The 24,922-nt window shown below is 46.1% G+C and overlaps 2 long non-coding RNA genes across 2 annotated transcripts in view; one reads left to right on the forward strand and one right to left on the reverse strand.

Annotated features, from left to right (window-relative positions):
* The window catches only part of LOC141112507 (uncharacterized), a 39,977-nt gene extending 34,154 nt beyond the window's left edge, over window positions 1-5,823 (reverse strand). Inside the window, exon 1 of the long non-coding RNA XR_012236612.1 lies at window positions 5,523-5,823. This is a non-coding gene — a long non-coding RNA (uncharacterized lncRNA). The remainder of the gene's footprint in view (window positions 1-5,522) is intronic.
* LOC141112506 (uncharacterized) overlaps window positions 5,547-24,922 on the forward strand; it is a 114,532-nt gene continuing 95,156 nt past the window's right edge. Inside the window, exons 1-2 of the long non-coding RNA XR_012236611.1 lie at window positions 5,547-5,782; window positions 6,971-7,130. This is a non-coding gene — a long non-coding RNA (uncharacterized lncRNA). The remainder of the gene's footprint in view (window positions 5,783-6,970; window positions 7,131-24,922) is intronic.

The raw sequence follows: 24,922 nt of genomic DNA on the forward strand, positions 1-24,922 counted from the left end.
AAGAGGCATGTAAGTGGTGACACAGGTTTTCCTTTGGCACATTTACTAAAAGCATCAGGCTGACCGTTAAAAAGCAGGGGCATGTTGCTGGACTATTTGCTCAAGCAGTGGATGCGATTTCTTCTGATAGTCCCTCTGCATTTGTACATAGGGCTATGGTCAGAAGGGGGGTAGAAACACCCCAAAAAAGGGCTTAAAAGGGACTCCTGCAAGCTCTAAGCACTCTACATTGGCATCCTCCCCTGAGAGTTCTGGGGTGGCCGGTCAGAGTAAGTGATCAGGGTTATCAAATATTGCAGTTGTTTTCAACACTGCAGCCCCGTCTATATTACTGAAGAGGGTTTTCCTCAAGCCATGATGGGATTGGCTAGCGGCTTTAATCGCATCCCAGAATGGGATAAAATGCGATTTCCCTCAGGGGACTGTGAGAAGGCTGATGACTTCTCTTCTGACGGGTCAAATGCAGGGGATCAGCTTCCCAATCTGAAAGATTGATAGTGCAATTCTTGATGAATTTGTCCGCTCCAGTGTTTTGCTACTCTTCATTGAGTCGGTTGATATGCCCACTTCTTGTTTGGGTTCACTAAAGCCTCCTCAAGCTGCGCATGGCTTTCCTGTACATTCATTGCTGAAAAGACTTATATATTCTGAGTTGGATCACCCTGATAAACATTTTTTTCCTCCTATAAAGATTTAACACTTTTTCCTATGGGGGAAAAATTCACTAAATGTGGGGATACCAGCAATTGTCACTGCTATATCCTCTGTTAATGAAAGTTTGACTTGTCTGATAGACAATGCTCAAATGCTTAGGGATCCAATGGATAAAAAGTTGTTCTGTGCCACCCGGACTGCCGTATGGGTGGACGTGTGTCGTCTGCCCCGGGCTGCTAGGCCTGAGATTGGGCCTATTCCGGGGGCATCTGGCTGCCAGGCTGTGTGAGGGCCTATCCAGAAGTAAGAGGGACTAACAAGGGGTCCCCCAGATCCCGCCCCCCTATGTGAATGGGTATTGGGTACATTGTACCCCTACACATTCACAAAAAAAAGTGTCAAAATTGTAAAAATGACAGTAGACTATTTGGGACAAGTCCTTTATTTAAAAAAAACAAAAAAACTGTCCCGCAATGTCCATTTATCTTTGATCACAGCATCCAACGACCCGAGAAAAAAAAATATATAACCCCACTGCCACAATGGGCCACTCGATCCACAACATTGACATCAGCAAACCGCTCACCCACACGACGCCATACACGCTGTCTGCCATCTACCCTGTACAGGGAAAACCGGGATTCATCTGTGAAGAGAACACCTCTCCAAAGTGCGATATGCCATCGAATGTGAGCATTACCCCAATCAAGTTGGTTACGAGGATGAACTGCCGTCAGGTCGAGACCCCGATGAGGATGACGAGCATGCAGATGAGCTTCTCTAAGACTGTTTCTGACAGTTTGTGCAGAAATTCTTTCATTATGCAAACCGATTGTTGCAGCAGCTGTCCGAGTGGCTGGTCTCAGACGATCTTGGAGGTGAAGATGCTGGACGTGGAGGTCCTGGGCTAGTGTGGTTGGAGGTGAAGATGCTGGACGTGGAGGTCCTGGGCTGGTGTGGTTACACATGGTCTGCGGTTGTGAGGCCAGTTGGATGTACTGCCAAATTCTCTAAAAAACGCCTTTGGAGACGGCTTATGGTTGAGAAATGAACATTCAATTCAATGACAACAGCTCTGGTGGACATTCCTGCAGTCAGCATGCCAATTGTACGCTCCCTTAAAACTTGCAACATCTGTGGCATTGTGCTGTGTGATAAAACTACACATTTTAGAGTGGCCTTTTATTGTAGCCAGCCTAAGGCACACCTGTGCAATAATCATGCTGTCTAACCAGCATCTTGATATGCTACACCTGTGAGGTGGATGGATTATCTCCGCAAAGGAGTAGTGCTCACTAACACAGATTTAGACAGATTTGTGAACAGTATTTGAGTAAAATAGGCCTTTTGTGTACATAGAGGAAGTTGTAGATCTTTGCGTTTAGCTCATGATAAACAGGGGCAAACACAAAAGTGTTGCATTTATAATTTTGCTCAGTGTATATATATGTATATTTTTAATTTTTTTTTACTTTAGCATTTTTTCACTTTTAATACTTTTTTTGGATTTTATTTCAATGTGCTGTTCATTTATAACACAGTATTCTCATCTCATCACTGTTCATTTACTTTATTAAAAATGAAGAATGTCCCCAGTCGTAGCTCCAACGTGTCTTTTTTCTCCGGTGATGTGTTCTCCCTCCGGTTTTCCTCCCTCCAGTTCTTCTCCCTCCGCTGATGTCTTCTTCCTCTGGTTCTTCCTCCGGTTCTTCCCCCTCCGCAGTCTTCTTCCTCTGGTTCTTCTGCCGGCTCTTCTCCCTTGACTGATGTCTTCTCCCGACGCTAGCTCCCGCTGTTGTGTTAGCTCTGGGTTTGTGCTATTTCTTATATAGCCGGGGGGTGGCCATACACTGACATCATCATGATGTCACCACCCAGGGCATGATGTGTGGTTATGTCACAAGGAGGCGGGTCTTCGGTTGACGTCACCAGATGGCTGGATTCCTTGTACATAACACCAAAACTACTCTGGAAATCCTAAGCCTCGGTTTACACTGGGACGACTTGTCAGGCGACCTTGGTCGCCTGACAAGTAGCGTCCCATTCAGTACAATGGAACCGTTCTAAGGGGAGCGACGCAAGTCGCTCCGACTTAGAAAAAGGTTCCTGTACGACTTCGGGGGCGACTTGGGGTGACTTGCATAGACTTCTATACAGAAGTCGTTTTGCAAGTCGCCCGGGCAGTCGTGTGCAGGTCGCCTCGGTGAGGCGACCTGCAAGTCGTGCCGCCTCTGGTGTGAACCGAGGCTAAATCAGTAGCCCGACTATAACAAATGTTTATTTTCTCAAATTACTAAGTAGTTAAAACTCTCCAATGTATTTTAGGTCCATTATTTTTGTGGCAACCATGGCCATCACTTGGTATTTAATTTGTGCCCAAAGCCAAAAGTGACGAGGTGTTAAAAACCTCTGTCAGCTTTTATTGCTGTCCCTAGTGGGGAGATTCACTTTATTTGTCCTGGTGGCTTTTGTCACCGGGACTGAATATGAGGGAAAAGCCGAAATTTGGAGTACTTACCAGAACAGGAAATCTTTCAACAGGGACACTTTTTCTGGTAGCAACTGTTTAACCACTTCAATACAGGGCTCTTCCTGCCCAGGCCAATTTTCAGCTTTCAGCACTGTGACATTTTGAATGACAATTGCGTGATCATATAATATTGTGCCCAAATAAAATTTTTATCATTTTGTTCACACAAATAGAGCTTTTTTTGGTGGCATTTGATCACCACTGGGTTTTTTATTTTTTGCGCTACAAATAAAATTTTGAAAAAAAAAAGTTATTTGTTTCTGTTATAAAACGTTGTAAATAAGTAAGTTATCTCCTTCACTGATGGCACTGATGAGGCTGCACTGACGGGCACTGATGAGGCGGCATTAATATGCAGCACTGATGGGCACTAATTTGCAGCACTGGTGGGCACTAATTTGCAGCACTGATGGGCACTACTAATGGGCACTGATGGGTGGCACTGATAAGCAGCACTGATGAGGAGGCACTGACAGGCATCCCTGATGGGCACTGATTGGCATACTTGGTGGGCACAGGTGGACACCGATTGGTATCACAGGTGGGCGCTGATTATCAGTGCAGACCCCCCCCCTGGCAGGAGAGCTGCTTACTGGCTCTCCTCTACTCGCGCCCTGTCAAGCACTAATAGAGGAAAGCCGATAACTGGCACTTCCTGGTTGCGATGTGAGCAGCTGTGATTGGACACAGCTGATCACATGGTAAATAGCCTACGTCATACACCAAGATCGCAGATGCGGTGTGACACACTGCACCAACGATCACCACAAAGCGCATATGACGCCCATTCAGGATAATGGAACCCCCCCCCGGCTGTCATTCTGCTATATTAGTTAAAGTTAAAAGGTGGGGGGCATGGCTACGGCATGCACAAGTGAGTATGTGCTTTCCCCGTACTCCGTGAGACCCGCGCCTTTACCAGCCTGATCGGCAGCTTCCCAGGGGGATAAACACTCACAAAGATGCCACTGAAGCGCAGGACATCCCCACAGCCTCAGCGGACACCGCAGAATCGGTCCGAATTGCCGGATAACTTTATTGGGGCCTGCAGAGAAATGGCAAGTACAGCCAAGATGACGCCCGACACCCATGCTGCCAGGGCTGCCTCCCCCATCAGCTCCCCACACATGCCTGTGCTGACCCTGCCTCCCCCCTCCTCTCCCTCTGGCTCTGACAGCATTGAAGGACCCACAAATAGAGGTGATCCCTTTGGGGATAAGGAGATTAGATCCCACATTCTATCTCTCCTCACCATGGCTGATTTGGAGCGGTTTGCTCATAGAGTGGGGAAGTCCCTGAGACAGGACATTGAGGACTTACAGGCAGACACAGCGCATCTGGGGGGTAGAGTGGAGACCCTAGAGACACAGTGGGATGAGACTACCCCTACCTTGCAGGCTCTTACTGACCATTGCAAAATGCAGGATCGCAGGCTAGAGGCTTTGCTAGATCAAATGGACGATTTTGAAAACAGGAGCCGCAGGGTTAATATCCACATCAGAGGCCTTCCTGAAGCAAAAGGCCAGAGGGATATTATACCCACTAGGGTGCGCATCTTCACTGGTCTCATGATTCAATTCGATTACGATTATCTGGTCAATGATTCGATTCGATTCCGCGATGCATCACGATTACCGATGAGCTCCCACTTTCGCTTGGACCGCCTAGGCAGCCCTTCCTCCCTGCAATTTTCTGGGACACATCACAGGTCCCAGAAGATTGCCCGGCTGTGCAGGACAGCGCAGTGAGACATGCACACCCGGCTGTGAAGCTGCAAGCTGTCAAAGCCAGATACCCACAGTAGTATTGCCAGCGCCGTGGACAGGCGGGGGGAGAGAATGGAGGGTTTGGGTGGCCACGTCGCTGGATTGTGGGACAGGTGAGTGTCTTTTTATTAAAAGTCAGAAGATACACTTTTTTTGTAGCTGCTGACTTTTAATAAACAAAAAAATTTACTGGAACTCTTTCTTTGAATTGCACTACAGGGTACAGGAATTCACACACATGGCTGCTGGGAGGTCAGGAGGGATTAGAATCCACAACTAACAAACAGCCCTGTGAAGTTCCTGTACTGTCTCTGTGATGACATTTCTCTGAGCTCCCTCGTTTTCACCTTCCAGCACACTAGGAGTTAACACAGTGGAATGTGCAAGGGGGGGGGGGGGGAGCCAGCAAATGTGTCAGCACAGAGCATGTGTAGGAGCCAGTGTAAGTAGAGTACAAACACATTTGTACTCTTCATGCTGCTGTTGAAATACCTGTGTGGTAAAAAATGCAGTTGTAAAACATTAAGTGCCCACCGCTGTATGTACATTTTAAAATATATGCAGCTTCATACCTCCTTTCTTAGTCTGTGTAGAACTGTATATGCTGCTCATGTGATTGCTCTGCTCGGTCCGGCCCGCCTCTCTCCTCTCAGTCTCACGTCTCTCCTGACGTCAGTGGGATTTCTCAGCCCCGCCCACCGACTGTAGCTATCAGATCAGAAGAGAGGTGGGCGGGGCTGACGTTACGAGAGACGTGAGAGGAGAGAGGAGGGCCGGACCTGGCAGTCACATGAGCGGGATATACAGTTATATACACAGACTAAGAAATAAGGTATGAAGCTGCATATATTTAAAAAAAAAAAAAAACATACAGCGGTGGCCACTTAATAGATTACAACTGTGCATTTATTACAAAAATCTATTTTGACCGACACGCTCGGAGTGCTCTTCTGGGAGGGGCGGGGCAAGTCGGGATGACGTCACCCGACATCGATTTTTCGGGTCGCATGCATCGATGCCGCATCGGGGACCCCGGAATCGCGATGCATCGATGCAGCCATTAATTTCAGCACCCCTAATACCCACCCTGCAAGGGGTCTTTAAGCAAATACTAGGCCGTCAGGCATCCGAGCACATTGAAATAGACCGGGCCCAGAGAGCCCTGCGGCCTCCCTCTGATGACCCGGATAAGCCCAGAGACATTATCTGCAAATTACATAAGTACTCGCTTAAATAACGAAACATGAATCAAGTCAGAGGAGTCAGACATGTGGACTTTGATGGCGCCAAATTATCCTTCTTCCCGGATCTCTCCAGACGCACACTGATGCAGCGCCGCGCTCTTAAGCTATTGCTGGCGGCTTTACAAGATGTTCATTTGCCCTACAGGTGGGGCTTCCCTTTAGCCTCTCTGTAACTAAGGATGGCAAGCAATCTACCCTGCGAAACAAAGCTGACCTACCCCGCTTTCTGGAGTCCCTTGGACTGCCTTAGGTGGACATTCCGGACTGGAGGGCATCACCAGACATACCTTTCCCCACACACCCTGAACCGTGGCAACCAGGCCACCGCAGACGCCGGAGAGGCCCCCCTGGAAATACTCCGCCTTCACAATCCCCACAAGAGGAGGCCTGAACAACTGTTTTCTCTACCGATGGCTACTGAGATGTCTACAGTCGTTACCTGACCCCCCTAGCTGCCGTATCACCTTTCTACCCATGTTTAGCGGTAGATTAAGCACTTCTTACTGGCCGCGGGTCCCCTAGCGGGCTCGCTCCCAGTGCCTTACCACTTCGCCCCAATAGAACGACTCCCTGGAGTTATGCTCCCTTTTTGGGGACTGCCTCTGCTCGCTGGCCTTCACCGTCTCCTCACCACGGGGGGTGGAGGCTCACGACCAGTAGTGAAGTTGCACTATGTTGTGTCCTTTGGGCCTCATGTTTTTTTCTATGTTTTTGTTCTCAATGTTCTCTATGTTCTATGTTTTTTACATCTGCTATAATTGTCGTTTGTTTTTTAGGCTCCTGCTCATGCTCAATGTGCTCTTTATGCTCCTTGCTGCGGGCTTGGACGTGCTGTTGGTCTCATCTCCCTCCTGCTACGGGTCTAACCTCATACCATGGCAGCCTTGAAAGTCGTATCCTATAACGTGTGTGGCCTGGGATCCCCATCAAAATGCAGTAAGTTGTGGCTTGAGATGAAACGCATGGGGGCACACATCATTTTTTTCCCTACGCATCTGTACACATCGTGGTACCTCAGCAATTCCCCTTGTCCCAAATCGGGGGGGGGTCGCCATAGCGGTCCACAAACACTGTCCCTTTGTTATGACAGACCAATTGCTTGACCCAGAGGGCCGATTTGTGTTTGTTAAAGGCACCATTTATAGCCGTAAGTTCAAACAGCTTACCTTCCTAGACTCTACTTTAGAATCCCTGTCTGCCTTCCGGGAGGGCCAGCTCATCCTGGGGGGAGACTTTAATGTTAGCCCTGACCCACACATAGACAAGTACTGGGGCCGCTCAACTCACTCATTTGCCTTTCTGAAGCATTTTAGGAAGTCCCTGTAGCGCACCATTTAGTCGACTGCTGCAGACTACTCCACCTGACAGACAGGGACTACAGCTATTTTTCAGCCACCCACAATGTCTATACTCGTATAGATCTTTTGATGATGGACCAGTACTCCCTCGATTCCCTAGCTGGGGCTTCCATAGGTTCCATTACCATTTCTGATCATGCGCCGATTTCTATCTCCCTGTGTCCCCTGTCAATGGAGGCACGGACATGGAGCTGGCATTTGAATGATAGCATCTTGGATGATGCGGTCGCTCTAAAACAAGTGTCGGACATCATTTCTTTGCAAAGAATAAATCGGGCGAGGTAGGCATGGGATCCGTATGAAGAAAGCCAGGGAGGGTGAATTACAGACCCTCTTAGCCAAAATACGTACAGCAGAACTTACACACAAGAAAAACGTCACCCCTATAATGGCGTCGGAGTTACATACCCTTCGACAGGAATTAGCTACTCTACTGGACACTAAAATTAAGGCACGTATACGCCATTTGGCGCATAAATTCGGAAGAGCTGGCAAGAGCCCTCAAACGCCAACGTGCCACGGGACATGTACATAAACTCACTTCCACGGCGGGCATATCAGTTATTCATTCCTCAAAAATAGCAAATACGTTTAGGGAATACTATGCACAGCTGTACCAACTCCCAGATACCTTGCCCGGCTCTTCGGAACCCCAGCGGGTTGACTGCATTCTCCAATATCTCACAGAGGCCCAATCCCCACAGCTGGAGGTCTCAGTTGGCAAACAGCTGGACACCCCCATTTCCCTATCGGAGATTCAGGCGGTGGTGAAAGACCTCCCCAATGGGAAAAGCCCCGGTCCAGATGGCTATACCAATGCCTACTATAAGAAATACTCCGAGGTGCTTTCTAGTGTACCTACTTCACGGCCTCCGATGGCGCACATCACAGTACTCCCAAAGAAGGGGAAAGACCATAGCTTACCCGGAAACTATAGGCCTATATCGCTCTTGAACACGGACAAAAAAAATATTGGCCAACAGACTCAAGCCGATCCTCCCGACGGTGATTCACCCTGATAAGACAGGATTTATTATGGGCAGAGAGGCTAGGGACAATTCTAATAGGGCACTCCAACTGATAAACTGGGTTGAATCTCAGGGGACGACACACCCCTGTCTCTTGCTTTCCACTGATGCCGAGAAGGCATTTGACAGGGTGGACTGGACCTACATGAAAACGGTGCTGACCAGGCTTGAATTGGGCCCCAACATGCTGGCCTGGACATCCTCCCTGTATAGCTCTCCGACCGCCAGAGTGAAAGTAAATAGGCTATTGTCCGACGCCTTCCCAATTAGCAATGGGACACTCCAGGGATGCCCACTATCTCCTCTTATCTTTGCTCTAGCCCTCGAGCCACTGCTTAAAAGAATCTGCCTCAATAATGATATCAAAGGCTTCAACGTGGATCTGACAGAACATAAGATATCCGCTTACGCAGACGACGTCTTGTTTTATGTTTCTGACCCCCTGATATCGTTGCCTAACATTATGGTAGAGTTGACAGAATTTCACCTACTGTCCAATTTCAGGATAAATTACAACAAGTCTGAGATCCTATCACTAAATGTCCCCTCGGGTTTACGTACACAGCTGCAATCTGCCTTCTCATTTACATGGTGCCCAACCGCTCTGAAGTACTTGGGGGTCTATTTACCCAAGAGCTGTTCCTTGCTTTACGAGTGCAACTACGCACCACTACTCTCCACTATTAGAGTAGACCTGAAAAGATGGGACAGGGTTGCATTTTCGTGGATGGGCCGAGTCAATGTTCTTAAAATGAATGTGTTATATTGTTTTTCCTGCAGATGGTGCCAATCACCTTACCTAGGACTTTCTTCTCAACTCTCAATAGTCTGTTTATTCAGTATATATGGAATGGGAAATGCCCCCGGCTAGCCCTCCGCATGTTACAGCGCCCTAAGAAGAAGGCAGGTATGGGGGTCCCAGTAGTCCGCAGATACTATGAGGCTGTAGCTCTACAATGTACCATAATGTCCCTTACAAACTCTGGGTACCCCTGGACAAATTCTTGGCAGGTCATAACCTATCATATGCCCCATGGGTCCCCTGGGAACATAGGGGCCTCTCGGCGCTGGTCTCTCCACTGGCCGCTCACGCCTTGACGACTTGGGTCGCCCTGAACAAAGGGGGGAAGCTTGCACTACCGACTTCCCCTTTGGCGCCTCTAAGCGGCTTCCCCTGGTTCACTCCTGGGGAACACCCTTCCTTCTTTCGGACCTGGGCGGCTGATGGAGAGTCCAGATGTGGCAGATTTGTTCAAGACCAAGGCCTGTTAACGCTGGCCACACTGAGGGAACAGTACGGCCCCTTCCCTATGGATGAATGGCGCCACAGACAGCTTCAGCACTTTATCACTAGCCTACCCCAAGGAGTCCGGTCACCTACTCTAGCCTCGCCATTCGAATAATTATGTACGTCAACCTTGTTTATTCCCCACGCTATTTCAGTGCTGTATGACTTATTGCAAGCCCTACATACTGAAGGGAAACTGGGGTTTGTTAGGCAGTGGGAGGGAGACCTTCAGCACGTCTTTACCGAGCTTCAGCTGGACCATCTGTATAGACTTACACATTCGAGCACAGTAGATACAAAAATGCAGGAGAATAGTTATAAAGTTCTGACCAGGTAGTATAGAGTATTTTTCAAGCTTACCAAGATATACCCTTCCCTTTCAGATGCATGCTGGAGAGAATGTGGCCTCAGAGGCTCATTCCTTCACATCTGGTGGGAATTCCCCTAGCTACGCCCCTTCTGGCTAGACATACATGCACAGATCAAGATCATTTTGGACTTAGAGCTCCCAGATTCCCCGTTGGAATCCTTGCTTCACCTCCCCACCACTCCTCTTAACCAATACCGCAAATCCATACTGCCCCATCTGCTTAATGCAGCCCAGCGGCTAATTCCAACTCGAGTGCCTACCCGCACTGAGTGGATGACTTTAGTTAATAATATTATGGCTGTTGAGGAGTGGATGGCACAATATAAAGATAGACATGAGAAGTTCTATTCCATGTGGGCTACTTGGATAAACTCCAACTAGTAAAGAGGCGCCTCTGGGTGCAGACGTTTTTATACATTTAAAATGCTTTAATAAGATATATAGAGGTAAACTCACATTGTGGTGATAAAAACAAGCATGATAGTAATGCCCCGTACACACGGTCGGATTTTCCGACGGAAAATGTGTGATAGGACCTTGTTGTCGGAAATTCCGACCATGTGTAGGCTCCATCACACATTTTCCATCGGATTTTCCGACACACAAAGTTTGAGAGCAGGATATAAAATTTTCGATCGTGTGTACACAAATCCGATGGACAAAGTGCCACGCATGCTCAGAATAAATACAGAGATGAAAGCTATTGGCCACTGCCCCGTTTATAGTCCCGGCGTACGTGTTTTACGTCACCGCGTTTAGAACGATCGGATTTTCCGACAACTTTGTGTGACCGTGTGTATGCAAGACAAGTTTGAGCCAACATCCGTTGGAAAAAATCCTAGGATTTTGTTGTCGGAATGTCCGAACAAAGTCCGACCGTGTGTACGGGGCATAAGAGTCATGGATGGCGCTCCCAGTCCTGTGCCTGTGAACAGTCTCTGTGGTGGATGTAGTGACAGCTCTTCCTGGTTGTAATGAGCCGGCTTCAGACAACGGAGGAGCGGCCTCAGAACGAGGCTTGAAACACACGAGACAGCTGGCTGCAGGGGGATGGCGTCATCAACAGTGGACGCGTTTCCTGGGCAAGCGCGCTTGGGTGGTAAGCAAGCCGCGCCCCTTTCTCAACAGACTGTTCTACTAGACATGCTGAAGAATTAAATAAGGATGGGGGGAGGGAACGGGGCGGAGAAAGGGGAGGGGATGGGGCGGAAAAACGAAAGGAGAATACAGAGCCCAATGCTGTTTAGTGTGATTAGTGACGTTAATAGGAAAATAAAACCGGAGACAGAAACTGTGTATGGATATACATGAGGGATATGTGACCAAGGGATGGAGAAGGAAAAGAAATGAGGGGAGGAGGGAAAAGGGGAGGAAAGAGCGGAAACAGAGGGGAAAGAGAAGGGAGGGGGAAGGGGGGGGGAGCTGAAGTGGTGAGGACGACCTGAAGCAGAAGACGGAATGTGGAAGGGGGAAGGACGGGAGGGGGGAGAGGGGGGGGAGAGGGACAACTGACTAATCTCTAAAAGCAAAAAACAGTGTCTGGACATATCAAATGCATCTAATTAATACAACTCATGAATATTGGTCATAAAACATATGCATATGATGAAACACTAGATATTTGAAATAAATATATATACACACACAACATATGCGTGGATAGCACTGGGAGATAAAAATTGAAAAAATGAAAATATGACATTACTACTGACTATGCGCTGCATAGTAGTAAAATTGGAAAAAATGGAAAAAATTATTAAAAAAATTATAAAATATATATATAAAATGTATAAAAAATATATATATATATATGAGGAAATATATATACGTATATATATATATATACGTGTGTATACCTGTACGCACATATAGATTAAATGCACATATAAAAGTATATATAGAAGATGTCAAACATTGTCCAACGTTATAAAAATGTCGATCGGACTAAAAAAAAAAAAAAAAAAAAAAAAAAGAAGAAAAACCAGTGTCTACGATACTGGGGGGGGGGGGGGGGGCACAGGTCTGGGGGAAAATGAAGAATAATAATAGTTGTTTTAATTCTAAGCCTATATTGTTGTGAACTCTCTGCATTATGGGCGGAAGGAAGAAGGTACCAGAACTACAGTATGGTGGAGATTTCTATTCCTTCGTTCATACCCCCAGGTGAAAGAACGTCTAACTGGTAAATCCAGAACGTTTCGCGGGCGCATAGTTTTTTGAAACGTTCTGCAGCTGGTAGAGATCTAGGGATTTGTTCTATGACCCACACCTGTAACCCTACGGTGGATTTTTGATGGACTTGGGCAAAGTGTTTGGGCACACTATGTGCCACTTTTAGGGGATCAATTCCACCCTCAATAGATCTTCGGTGTTCACCGAACCTGGTCCTGAGTGCTCGTATCGTACGGCCTACATAAAGTAGGCCACAAGGACAGGATAATCCATAGATCACAAAATCTGAAGAGCAGTTGTAGATATCTTTCAACGCATGAGTAACACCCTTGGTGGTGAAGGACTTCTGGCCATGGTGTACAAATCTGCAGGTTTTGCACAGCGGTTTTTTACACTGAAACATCCCAACTAGTGGGATGAGTACGGGCTGGTTGGGGGGTCAGTGTTTTGATCGGATTCTACTAGGGGCTATTTTCATTTTGATGTTGGGAGCTCTGCGGTATGTGACCTTGGGTTTTTCAGAAATGTAAGGTTTTAATAGTGGATCTTGTAGTAGTATGTCCCAATGATCCGCTAGAATTCTTTCCATTTTCTTGAATTGACAGTGGAAGGTGGTGGTAAACCGTACTGTATGTTGGTCAGGGTCCCAAGATTGGTTCGGAGGTTTACCTTTTAGATAATGCTTAAAGGCTCGATCAGTGAGATCTACAGGATAGCCTTTATCTATAAATTTATTTTTAAGCAAAGTACTCTGGTGGACGTAGTCACTTTCTCTAGTGCAGTTCTGTCTTAGTCGGCAGAACTGCCCCTTTGGAATGTTATTGATCCATTGTGGAAGATGACAACTTTTATAGTGCAAAAATGAATTGCCCGCAGTCGGTTTGACGTAGTTTTTGGAGATGATGGTGGAAGTGGCTGCGTCGGCACCTTACTCCAGATCGAGAAAGGGCAACGTGTCAGGGCTGGCAACAAAGGTAAAAGATAAGCCATATTGGTTATCATTGCAATATTTTACAAAGTCTTTAATCACATCGACGTCGTCATCCTAAATGATGGCGATATCGTCGATATAACGACCGAAGAATACAATGTGACGGGCATATGGGTTATTGTGGAGAATGTGTAGATTCTCCCAATAGCCCATGGCCAAGTTGGCATATAAGGGCGCGAAATTGGCCCCCATCGCTGTTCCCTGTATTTGGACATAGAATTCATCATCAAATTGGAAATAGTTGTGTGTGAGACAATATGAAGTCGCTACCAATGCTGCCTGGCGAGGATTGATGAGGGAGTCTTTTGCTAAATAGTGCTCGAGTGCTATTAGGCCGAACGCATGGGGAATCGATGTGTACAAGGAATTCACATCCAGGGAGAGCCATGTGTAAGTGGGCTCCCACCTGTATACTGAAAGAAGCTCCATCAGGTGAGTCCCATCTCTGATATAGGACTGTAATTTTTGGACGATGGGCTGGAGAAAATGATCGATATATAAGCTGAGACCCGTAGTGACGCTGTCCATAGCTGCCACTATGGGTCTACCGGGGGGGTTGTCTAGACTTTTGTGGACCTTTGGGAGGTGGTAAAAGTAAGGGATATGATAAAAATCTTTGAGAAGGAAAGACTTCTCAAATTTATTGAGGATGTCATTATGGAATGCCTCAGAGACCAAATTATTGACTTCCTTAGCATAATCGGAGGTGGGGTCTTTATTGATTTTCCGATAGGTGGACGTATCAGAGAGCAGCCTTCTGGCCTCTGTGACATAGTCTTCCTTGTCCTGTATGACGATTCCGCCACCCTTGTCCGCCGATTTTATGATCAAATCCTCTGCATCCATTAGCGGTCTTAGTGTTTGGATCTCTACAGGTGACAGATTGTGAGTATTGGTAACGTTGGAAGATTGGCAAAGCTTCTGAAAATACAACCCTATAAAAACTTTCGATGTATGGGCCCTTGGCCTGTGAGGGGTAAAAAATGGACTTTGGTTTGAGAGTGGTATGAATGATGGGAGGGGAAGTTGCTGTGTGTTGGGTTAGGAGGCAAAGTAGTTGATCATCAACCATATTATCATCGGATAAAACATTTTCGATATCATCCACTAAACTTGTATCAAATGAAAAAAATCCGTTAAGAGGGAAGGGGAAGATGGGGGTAAGGTAACATCAAACTGTGCATTCTTTTTTTCTTTTAGGTGGTAGTAACGTTTTAGAGTAAGGTTCCGTACATATCTGTTGAAGTCTTTAAATAACAAAAAGGCATTGGGTTTGTTGAGGGGCGCAAAATTCAGGCCTCTGCTCAAAAGTAAGGTATCAGCATGGGATAAAATATGAGAAGAAAGGTTGAAGATCTTCACAGTTTCCTTATTTTGAGTGTGTTGGGGCTTCCTCTTGCTGCGTCCCCCTCTGCAGCCTCTCCGATGAGCTTTCTTTTCCTGGAGGCTGCAAGAGGAGGACTGAGCACCAAAAAAGGAGGAGACGAAATAGGTGGAGGAAGAGAGGACTCCATATGATCATTTGGACGGGGAGGATTGATGGGAGCTGTCACTACATCCACCACAGAGACTGTTCACAGGCACAGGACTGGGAGCGCCATCCATGACTCTTACTATCATGCTTGTTCTTATCACCACAATATGAGTTTACCTCTATATATCTTATTAAAGCATTTTAAATTTATAAAAACGTCTGCACCCAGAGGCGCCTCTTTACTTGTTGTATTTCAGCCTCAGGACCATGGTTTCGTTCCTACTATGATGGCAGCCCTGCTTGCTCTCTCTGGGCGTTTTTTCCCTTCATCCTGATCACAACAATATATGGACTATTGGCTTGTGCTTATTATATGGATTGTCACTGTTCACATTTTTTATTTAGTTTTTTGACCGTCCTTTGATTGTTTTTATTGTACTAGGTGATTGCGCCTATACTTGTTATTTTATACTTGGATAAACTACGCAAGTCCAGCTGGGCTGTTTGCCCGGGGACCCTCACCGACTGCGACCCCCTCTGTTTGATGGGGTCGGATTGGGGGGAGCTTTAGGCACTGAGGATCTGAAGGTGTGAGGGAGGCCGAACCTTGGCAGGACTGCCACAGTTTACATCAGCTCAGAATGCTAGCAGATGTTTTTTCTATTTTTCTGTTTTGCCTTTTTATTTTCAGTTTATTGTCACTGTATTATTTTAATTTTTATTTTAGTTTCTTCCTCTTTAATTTAATTTATTTCCCTTACTCCATTTCTTTTGTGTTGATGGGCCCATTGACTAGAAGTGCGGCCTGATCCTTATCTCTGAATGGAGACCTACACCGAGCCTCAGCTGGACCATCTGTATAGACTTACACATTCGAGCACAGTAGATACAAAAATGCAGGAGAATAGTTATAAGGTTCTGACCAGGTAGTATAGAGTACCTTCCAAGCTTACCAAGATATACCCTTCCCTTTCAGATGCATGCTGGAGAGATTGTGGCCTCAGAGGCTCATTCCTTCACATCTGGTGAGAATGCCCCAAGCTACAACCCTTCTGGCTAGACATACATGCACAGATCAAGATCATTTTGGACTTAGAGCTCCCAGATTCCCTACTGGAATCCTTGCTGCACTTCCCCACCACTCCTCTTAACCAATACCGCAAATCCATACTGCCCCATCTGCTTAATGGAGCCCGGCGGCTAATTCCAATCCACTGGAAGACACCTTGAGTGCCTACCAGCACTGAATGGATGACTTTAGTTAATAATATTATGGCTGCTGAGGAGTGGATGGCACAATATAAAGATAGACATGAGAAGTTCTATTCCTTGTGGGCTACTTGGATAAACTACGCAAGTCCAGCTGGGCTGTTTGCCCGGGGAATCTCGCCGACTGCGACGGTGTGAGGGAGGCCGAACCTTGGCAGGACTGCCACAGTTTACATCAGCTCAGAATGCTAGCAGATGTTTTTTCTGTTTTTTTCTATTTTGCCTTTTTATTTTCAGTTTATTGTCATTGTATTACTTTAATTTTTATTTTAGTTTCTTCCTCTTTAATTAAATTTATTTCCCTTACTCCATTTCTTTTGCGTTGATGGGCCGTTGACTAGAAGTGCGGTCTGATCCTTATCTCTGAATGGAGACCTACACCCTCCGCAAAGTTGTACCAGACAGGGACGATAGGGGTAACCCATTGCTGTTTGAATTCATATCATGGTTGTAATATGTTGATAACTAATGCCCCAGGGCGATCCCCCAAAATGTGTACATCCCTGAGTAATTTTCCTTCTGACTACATGCACCCGATGAAGGGCCCTTCATTTCCTGTCATGTAATGTCCTTTTCTACCTACGTGCCTTGTTAAATGTCTAGTTGTTTGTTGTCTGAAAATTTTCAAAATAAAGATTACATAAAAAAAAAAGTTAAAAGGTGATTTACCTCACTTTGGAGAAATTTCTTTTCACTTCCTACTGTATCTACAGAAAGTAAAGAGAAATCTAATGAATGGCACCACAATGTATTACACATAGAGTGTGTTGCTGTGCATTGTGGTAACTTGTGTTTTAGGCCTTTCATGTTTTCTGCAGTATTTTTTTTTTTGTACTGCAAATCAATAGGGTCCTCTTCACAGTGACAATTGGCATTTTGGGGCTTAACCACCTATAGACAATTAACTTATTTGCAGCATATTAACTTCAATGTTAAATAACCTTTTCGTCTGTGATTTTATTTTTTATTTGTATTTTATCTTTTAATTTTTTTAACATATTTTTCACAGGTTGCCGTTTTTGTTTCTCCCTTTTCTAAAATTAAAAGTGTGGGCCCAAGAACAAGGACACAAATCAAATGCCAGATTTTGCCAGTTACCCTATAAAAAGCTCCTGTGGATCAGGCTGTCAAGTTATTTACTTAGAATAGAAATCAAGTATCTCTAATTTGTGGATCTTTATAATTAAACAATATTCTGAACACATATATACCACAAGGGGGCACCCAGTGCACATATTGCTTTCAGTACACATAATTGCATTCCAGAGACTTATTGAGACTGATGCCCTGTACACACGATAGGATTTTCCGACAACAAATTGGATGTGAGTTGGATGTGAGCTTGTTGTTGGAAAGTCCAACTGTGTGTATGCTCCATAGAACATTTGTTATCGGAATTTCCTCCAACAAATGTTTGAGAGCAGGTTCTCAAATTTTCCGACAAAAAAACTTGTTGTCAGAAATTCCGAGCGTGTGTACATTGATCCGATGCACAAAATTCCACGCATGCTTGGATTCAAGCAGAAGAGCCGCACTGGCTATTGAACTTCATTTTTCTAGGCTCGTCGTATGTGTCGTACGTCACCGCGTTCTTGACGTTCGGAATTTCCAACAACATTTGTGTGACCATGTTTATGCAAGACAAGTTTGAGCCAAGATCCTTCGGAAAAAAATCCACGGTTTTGTTGTCGGAAAATCCTATCGTGTGTACAGGGCATAACTGTCTCAATATACATGGGCATTAAGTGAAGTATGTTGGGTAAGTATCCACCTTGCTTAGTACCACATTGCACATATCACAATGACTCACTGTGGGCCCAGTGTTATTTATACATTAGTACTTGTTATCACAATGTGCATTAAAGCAGAACTTTACACATAACAACTTGATAAAAAATAATGTTCTTTAGCAAGGCACATACATTCCACATTAATAATTATGCTACCAAAATGAGTGTGTGCTCTAAATTGCCTCCAGCATTGCCCTTGTTTCTTCTTGCCGGAGGCTGCCATTTTGATGAGGCCCAGAGTCCCTGAGCAGCAATAAATCTTTAGGCTGTCGGCAGATTGGCCTTTACATTTTCGGTACAGTGCTAAAAAATAAGGGGCAACTGAGCATGTGCAGAGCAGGGTGAGACAGTGTATTACTGGATTTTCAACAGTATAGGCACTTTATTTTATTGTTTTTCTTAGCTATACTTGCAAAAGGGGCCAGCCTGAAGTGATCAATTTGATCCACCTATGGGCAGGCTGGTTGTAATGAAGTTGATCTATCGATCGACGACTTCAGTACAACCAGCCTGTTGTTTGTTTTGCATGCGATTACTGCCAGCGGCTTTTTTTTTAAATAACAAAAATGTTATACTTACCTCCTCTGTGCAAGGGTTTTGCACAGAGTGGCCCCAATCTTCCTTTTCTGGGGTCCCCCGGCGGCACTCCTGGCTCCTCTTCCCGAGTGCCCCCACGGAGATCCGCTTTCCATGGGGGCACTCGTGCGGGCACGCTCCCGAGTCCTGCTGCTGAGTCCATTGACACAGACAGCAGGACTGGGCTCCGCCCCAAGCTCCCGTGTCACATAGAATGCATAAAAAACCTTGAGACTTTACAACCCCTTTAAAGCGGAGTTCCAGCCTTTTTTCCCTAAAAAACACCCTTGTGATGGTCGCAGCTTATATAATACATTACGGCTTATGTATTAAATGTAGGCTTTTTTGTTATATTGTTAAGCAATGTACTCAATGTCACCTCTGTAGCAAGTGCACTCCCATCTTCAGTGTGGACATCTGAAGCACGCCCGTAGCTCCTTCCAGGTTACGGTTCTGCCGGCTACCCAGCATGCACCTCCTGATCTCGCGCAATGCGTGCAAATACCGCAATGTTAGAAGTTGAGGCTGCCCATTGACTCCTGGGATTGATGACACTTATATCTCAGGAGCCAACGGGCAGACCTCTGCCGGGTTACCCCCCCATATCAAAATTTTTGAAAAAATCTTATGCAGTTTGTTAGATCTTTGTTAGATCAGGTTGGGTCAACCGTTGTTTGCGTTAGATCTCACACAAAAGAAGCAATATTAATAGTTATTTGCTGGGGGGGGGCTAACCCATCATCAGCCCCCCTTATCAAAAAATTGACCAAACAGTTAGCTATTTTGGAAGCTTTTTGTTAGATCCGTTAAGATCAAGTGGTTTTAACATTAGATCTCACATAATTAGAGACTTATTAAGTGATTAATGAGGGGGGCGGGCCCCCCTTATCAAATTTTCTGGCCAAAAATCATTCAGGCTAATAGATATTCGCTAGATCCGGTAAGATCAAGTGGTTTTAACGTTAGATCTCACATAATTTCAGAGATATTCCACATAAAAATAGAGATATTAGGTGGTACATAATTATGGGTTAGCCCCACGCATGCAATTTTCTGACCAAAAATCATTCAGGCTAGTAGATATTCATTAGACCTGATAAGATCAAGTGGTTTTAAGGTTAGATCTCACATAATTTCAGAGATATTCCACATAAAAATAGTGATATTAGGTGGTACATAAGGACGGGTTGGCCCCCCCTTATCAAATCTGGCCAAAAATCATTCAGGCTAATAGATATTCAATAGATCCAGTAAGAACAAGTAATTTTAACATTAGATCTCACATAATTTCAGAGATATTCCAAATAAGAATAGAGATATTAGGTGGTACATAAGGACGGGTTGGCCTCCCCTTATCAAATTTTCTGGCCAAAAATCATTCAGGCTAATAGATATTCAATAGATCCAGTAAGATCAAGTGATTTTAACGTTAGATCTCACATAATTTCTGAGATATTAAACATAATAATAGAGATATTAGGTGGTACATAAGGACGGATTGGCCCCCCCACGTGCAATTTTCTGACCAAAAATCATTCAGGCTAATAGATATTCGTTAGATCCGGTAAGATCAAGTGTTTTTAACTTTAGATCTCACATAATTTCAGAGATATTCTACATAAAAATAGAGATATTAGGTGGTACAAAATCTTCAACCATCTCTGGATGGTCTCTGGAACCGTCTTTGGACTGTAGCCTCTCCTCACACCTCCGTTCACCTCCCTACCTCATGGTGATCTCTCCTCAGACCTACAAGCTTAAGTCTTTAGCTAGCCCCCCATTCTTGCAAAGCAGGCTGGGTTTGGTAGTTCCACCCCCTGTAGAAATTAATGGGGCTGTATTGTGATGAGACTTCAAATCCCGTGGTCCTCTGCTGCTGCTTGATTGGCTCCCTCTCCCTGCCAATAGGGACACAGGAAGAGGAGAGGGAGGGGGAGAAATCCCCCATAGGGACTGACAGGCGTGCTCTCCCTCAGTGAGTGCCTGTGTCAGTGTCTATTCAGTCCGGCAGTCTCTGGCGGGAATGGCGGGAGGTGTGGGACCACGGGTGATAGAGTAGCCCCAGCTACATACTCCCCTCCGCCAAAGGAGGTAAAGAGTCTATGACCTGTTACATGCTTTTGATATACACACGGGGAAAAAAACAAACAGGTTAGTGTGCACAGGAAACCATACAATTTACACATGCATAAAACCCTGGCAGAGGAACATCCCACCAATTAGCATAGGAGGGGAGGTTGTCCTGCCTACAGGCCACCTTAACTGGAATGGCCCAGCTAGATGTGCCAGGGAGGGAGTGTCAGAAACCAAGAAATCAAGCCAAGACAGAAGTACAGTTAAATCACACCTGTTTAATAATAAAAGTAAAAAGAACAAATGTAGTCAAAACATAGCCAAAGTTCAGTAACCGGAACGGATAGTCAGCCAAGCCAGAAGTCGGGGATCAATGTAGTGGAACAGCAAGCAGGATCTGGAGCCAGAAGGGATGTCAGCAAAGCAAGTCTTGAACAGGATCGCAGGAGATTGTTTCTGTGATGTTGACCAAGGCCCCTGGACTGGACGGCTTAAGTAGGTAGGACTGACGAGCAGGATATCATCGACAGCTGAGTAACTGTGGAGAGATAGGAGCTGGCAATTAGCTGACAGCTGAGCGGCCAGCTCAGAAAAGGAAGGGCTGAGCGCAGCCCTGACAGTGAGTTGGGATTGTCCACCACCAAATCTGCGGTGGAAGGGTCAGTTACTTCAAGAGACCTTTTTGCAATGAGAACAACCACCTCAGAGCTTTCACCCAAAGTATCATATGTTAGTCTTTTCAGGGGGGGGGACCCTTTGCTCTTGCTGTTCTTTAGGTTCTGGGGTTACAGGCACACTGGTCTCTTCTTCTTCCTGCATATCAGCTTCAGCTTCCTCAATGAAGGATGGAAAGTCTTAGGGGTCTGTTGTCAGCAGGGAAGATTGAGGGTCTTCCAACTCTTCAAAAGGTGGACTTTGAGATACAAACTCAGGAGCCTCTGGCCTGAGAGTCACCTTAGTCACCTTGGGAGGAGAAGAAAATGGGGGGGTGTGGCAGGCCCTGGCATTTGAGACGGCCACAGACAATCTTTCTCTTCATCCTCACTGTTTTCATATTCAGCAAGGGGTACAGAGTAAGATCTAGTCACTGGCCTGGATCTTTGAGAGGCCGTGGGTGTAGACTGTAAATCTGGCTGTGGTGGCACATGAACTGCTTCTGACAGAGGCAACAGATGATTGCAATGCCAAGTCTTCAGCGGACCTGTGATTCCCTTCGGCCGCATTTGATATACTGGGTGTCCTGGCAGATGCTTGCAAACGACATAGGGCTGCGACTTCCAACGGTCAGCTAACTTGTGCTTTCCAGGGACACCCAGGTTTCTCAGCAGTACTTTGTCATCCAGCTGTAGGTCCTGCACTCGTACCCTTAGGTCAAAGTTTATTTTCTTTCTCTGTCCTCGGGCATATGAGGCAGCTTGAGCCTTATCATAGGCGGTTTTCAGACGTCTCTGCAGGCGATCCACATACCCTCTGTGGGATGTGCTGAGGTATGGTCGAGGGATGTGCCGAAGGCCAAGTCTACTGGCAGCTGGGCCTACGGTCCTAACATCAAACTGTAGGGAGACTAACTTGTGGCATCATTGGCGGTGCTGTTATAAGCATGCACAATAGCCACTATATGCTTGCTCCAGTGCTGCTTTTGTTCTGAATTTAGAGTTCCCAGCATATCCAGGAGGGTTTGGTTGAATCTCTCTGGTTGAGGATCTCCTTGAGGATGGTGGTTTTAGACTTCCTGATGCCCAACAGGTCCAAAAGTCTCTTGATGAGACTACTCTCGAAATCTCTCCCTTGATCGGAGTGGATGCGTTGGGACAGACCATAGTGCACAAAGAATTTTTCCACAAAGATCTTGGCCACCATGGATGCTTGTTGGTCCCTCGTGAAAAACACCTGGGCATACTGAGGGAAATGGTCAGTCACTACCAGGATATTTCCCTGCCTGCTCAGATCAGGCTCCAAGCACAGAATGTCAATGCACACCAGCTCCATGGGTCCCTGACTCTGAAGATGGCCCATTGGGGCAGCTCGGTGAGGCAAAGTCTTCCTTTGGATACATCTGATGCAGGAGTGGCAATAGTCCTCAACTTCAGCCTGCATGCAGGGCCAGTAGAACCAGTCCCTCACTAGGTGAAAAGTCCTCTTGGGCCCTAGGTGGCCATGGTTGTCATGTAGGGCAGTTAATACTGTCTCCCTATGTTTTTCAGGTAGGAATAGCTGCCATTTTTCTTCAGAATCATCAGAGGTGCCCCTTCGGTAGACCAACCCTCTGTGCACCTGAAACTGATCCCACTCTCGGTGCAGCAGATGGGTTTCCTTCAGGGAGTCAGTGAGGAGTAGGGATGAGCCGAACACCCCCCGGTTCGGTTCGCACTAGAACCGAAAATTCGCACGAAAGTTAGAACCCCATTGACGTCTATGGGACTCGAATGTCCAAAATCAAAAGTGCTCATTTTAAAGGCTAATTTTCATGGTATTGTCCTAAATGTATCAATGCAAAAAAAACTTTTAAAAACGGCCGTTTTTTCGGGAGCAGTGATTTTAATGATGCTTTAAGTAAAAAAAAAAAAAAAAAAAGTGAAATATTCCTTTAAATATCGTACCTGGGGGGTGTCTATAGTATGCCTGTAAAGTGGCGCGTGTTTCCCGTGCTTAGAACAGTCCCTGCACAAAATGTCATTTTTAAAGGAAAAAAAGTCATTTAAAACTGCTTGCGGCTTTAATGTAATGTCGGGTCCTGGCAATATGGATGAAAATCAGTGAGATAAACGGCATGGGTACCCCCCAGTCCATTACCAGGCCCTTTGGGTCTTGTATGGATATTAAGAACCCCGCACCCAAATTAAAAAAGGAAACAGCAGTATACAGGCTCTGTACTCTGAACAGCAGTATACAGGCGGTGCAAACAAGACAGGGACTGTAGGTTTGTTGTTAAGTAGAATCTGTTTGTAATTTTGAACTGGTACATTTTTAACGTGTTTAGCTCCAGCCAAAAAATCTTTTTAAAGCTTTTTGGAAAACATAGGGAAGGGTTATCACCCCTGTGACATTTGTTTTGCTGTCTGTGCTCCTCTTGAGAAGATTGAACCTCACTTTTTGTCCCAATGACAAATGTTTTTTGAAAATTTGTTTTTTTTTGTGAAACAAGGATTGGTGATAAAGCATTAGTGGAAAGGAGAAATGTTTTTCCCATATTTACTCTTACAGGAGAGAGATTTCCCTTCCTAGGGGTAGATTTCATCTCACTTCCTTTTGTCTCCTTCCGTTTGCAAGTAGGAGTCGTTTGTAAGTTGGATGTTTGAAAGTAGGGGCCTGCCCTATATACGCAGTAGAAATTTGGGCCTTAGGTGTTGTTGTGGCCACAACACTGTAAGCCCTCACAGGGCCCTGCTGTGAAATATTAGATCAAGAATTGTAATTACATGCCCCTGTTGAACAGGGGCAGAAAAATTGGGCCTTTGGTGGTGGTGCTGGTGCCACAACACTGTAATGCCGCGTACACACGAGCGGACTTTCTATCCTACTTGGTCCGGCACACTTTCCGACGGACTTTGTCCGCCAGGTGCGCCGGACTTTAAAACGAACGGACTTGCCCACACACGCCGGGACTTTCCGGCGGGCTAAGTCCGCCCGTCTTTCCGACGGACTTTCGCCGGAGTTCCGGCGGACTTTCAGAATGAACGGACTTGCCCACACACGGACAAGTCCGTTCATTTTGAACGTGACTCAGGTGCGACGGGACTAGAAAAGGATGTCAATCTTGCCGCTTTTATCGGCTAGATTGACACCTTGCGAGCCCCGTCGCGGGGCATACCAGGCCCTTAGGTCTGGTATGGATTATAAAGGGGAACCCCGCTACGCCGAAAAAACGGCGTGGGGTCCCCCCTAAAATCCATACCAGACCCCGATCCGAGCACGCAGCCTGGCCGGTCAGGAAAGGGGGTGGGGACGAGCGAGCGCCCCCCCCCTCCTGAACCGTACCAGGCCGCATGCCCTCAACATGGGGGGTGGGTGCTTTGGGGGAGGGGGGCGCCCTGCGCCCCCCCCCCCAAAGCACCTTGTCCCCATGTTGATGAGGACAAGGGCCTCTTCCCGACAACCCTGGCCGTTGGTTGTCGGGGTCTGCGGGCGGGGGCTTATCGGAATCTGGGAGCCCCCTTTAATAAGGGGGCCCCCAGATCCCGGCCCCCCACCCTATGTAAATGAGTATGGGGTACATGGTACCCCTACCCATTTACCTAGGAAAAAAGTGTAAGTAATAAAACACACTACACAGGTTTTTAAAATATTTTATTAAACAGCTCCGGGGGGGGATCTTCCTCCGGCTTCGGGGGTCTTCTTC

Source organism: Aquarana catesbeiana, linkage group LG11, assembly GCF_042186555.1.
Source record: "Aquarana catesbeiana isolate 2022-GZ linkage group LG11, ASM4218655v1, whole genome shotgun sequence".
NCBI classification, from domain to species: domain Eukaryota; kingdom Metazoa; phylum Chordata; class Amphibia; order Anura; family Ranidae; genus Aquarana; species Aquarana catesbeiana.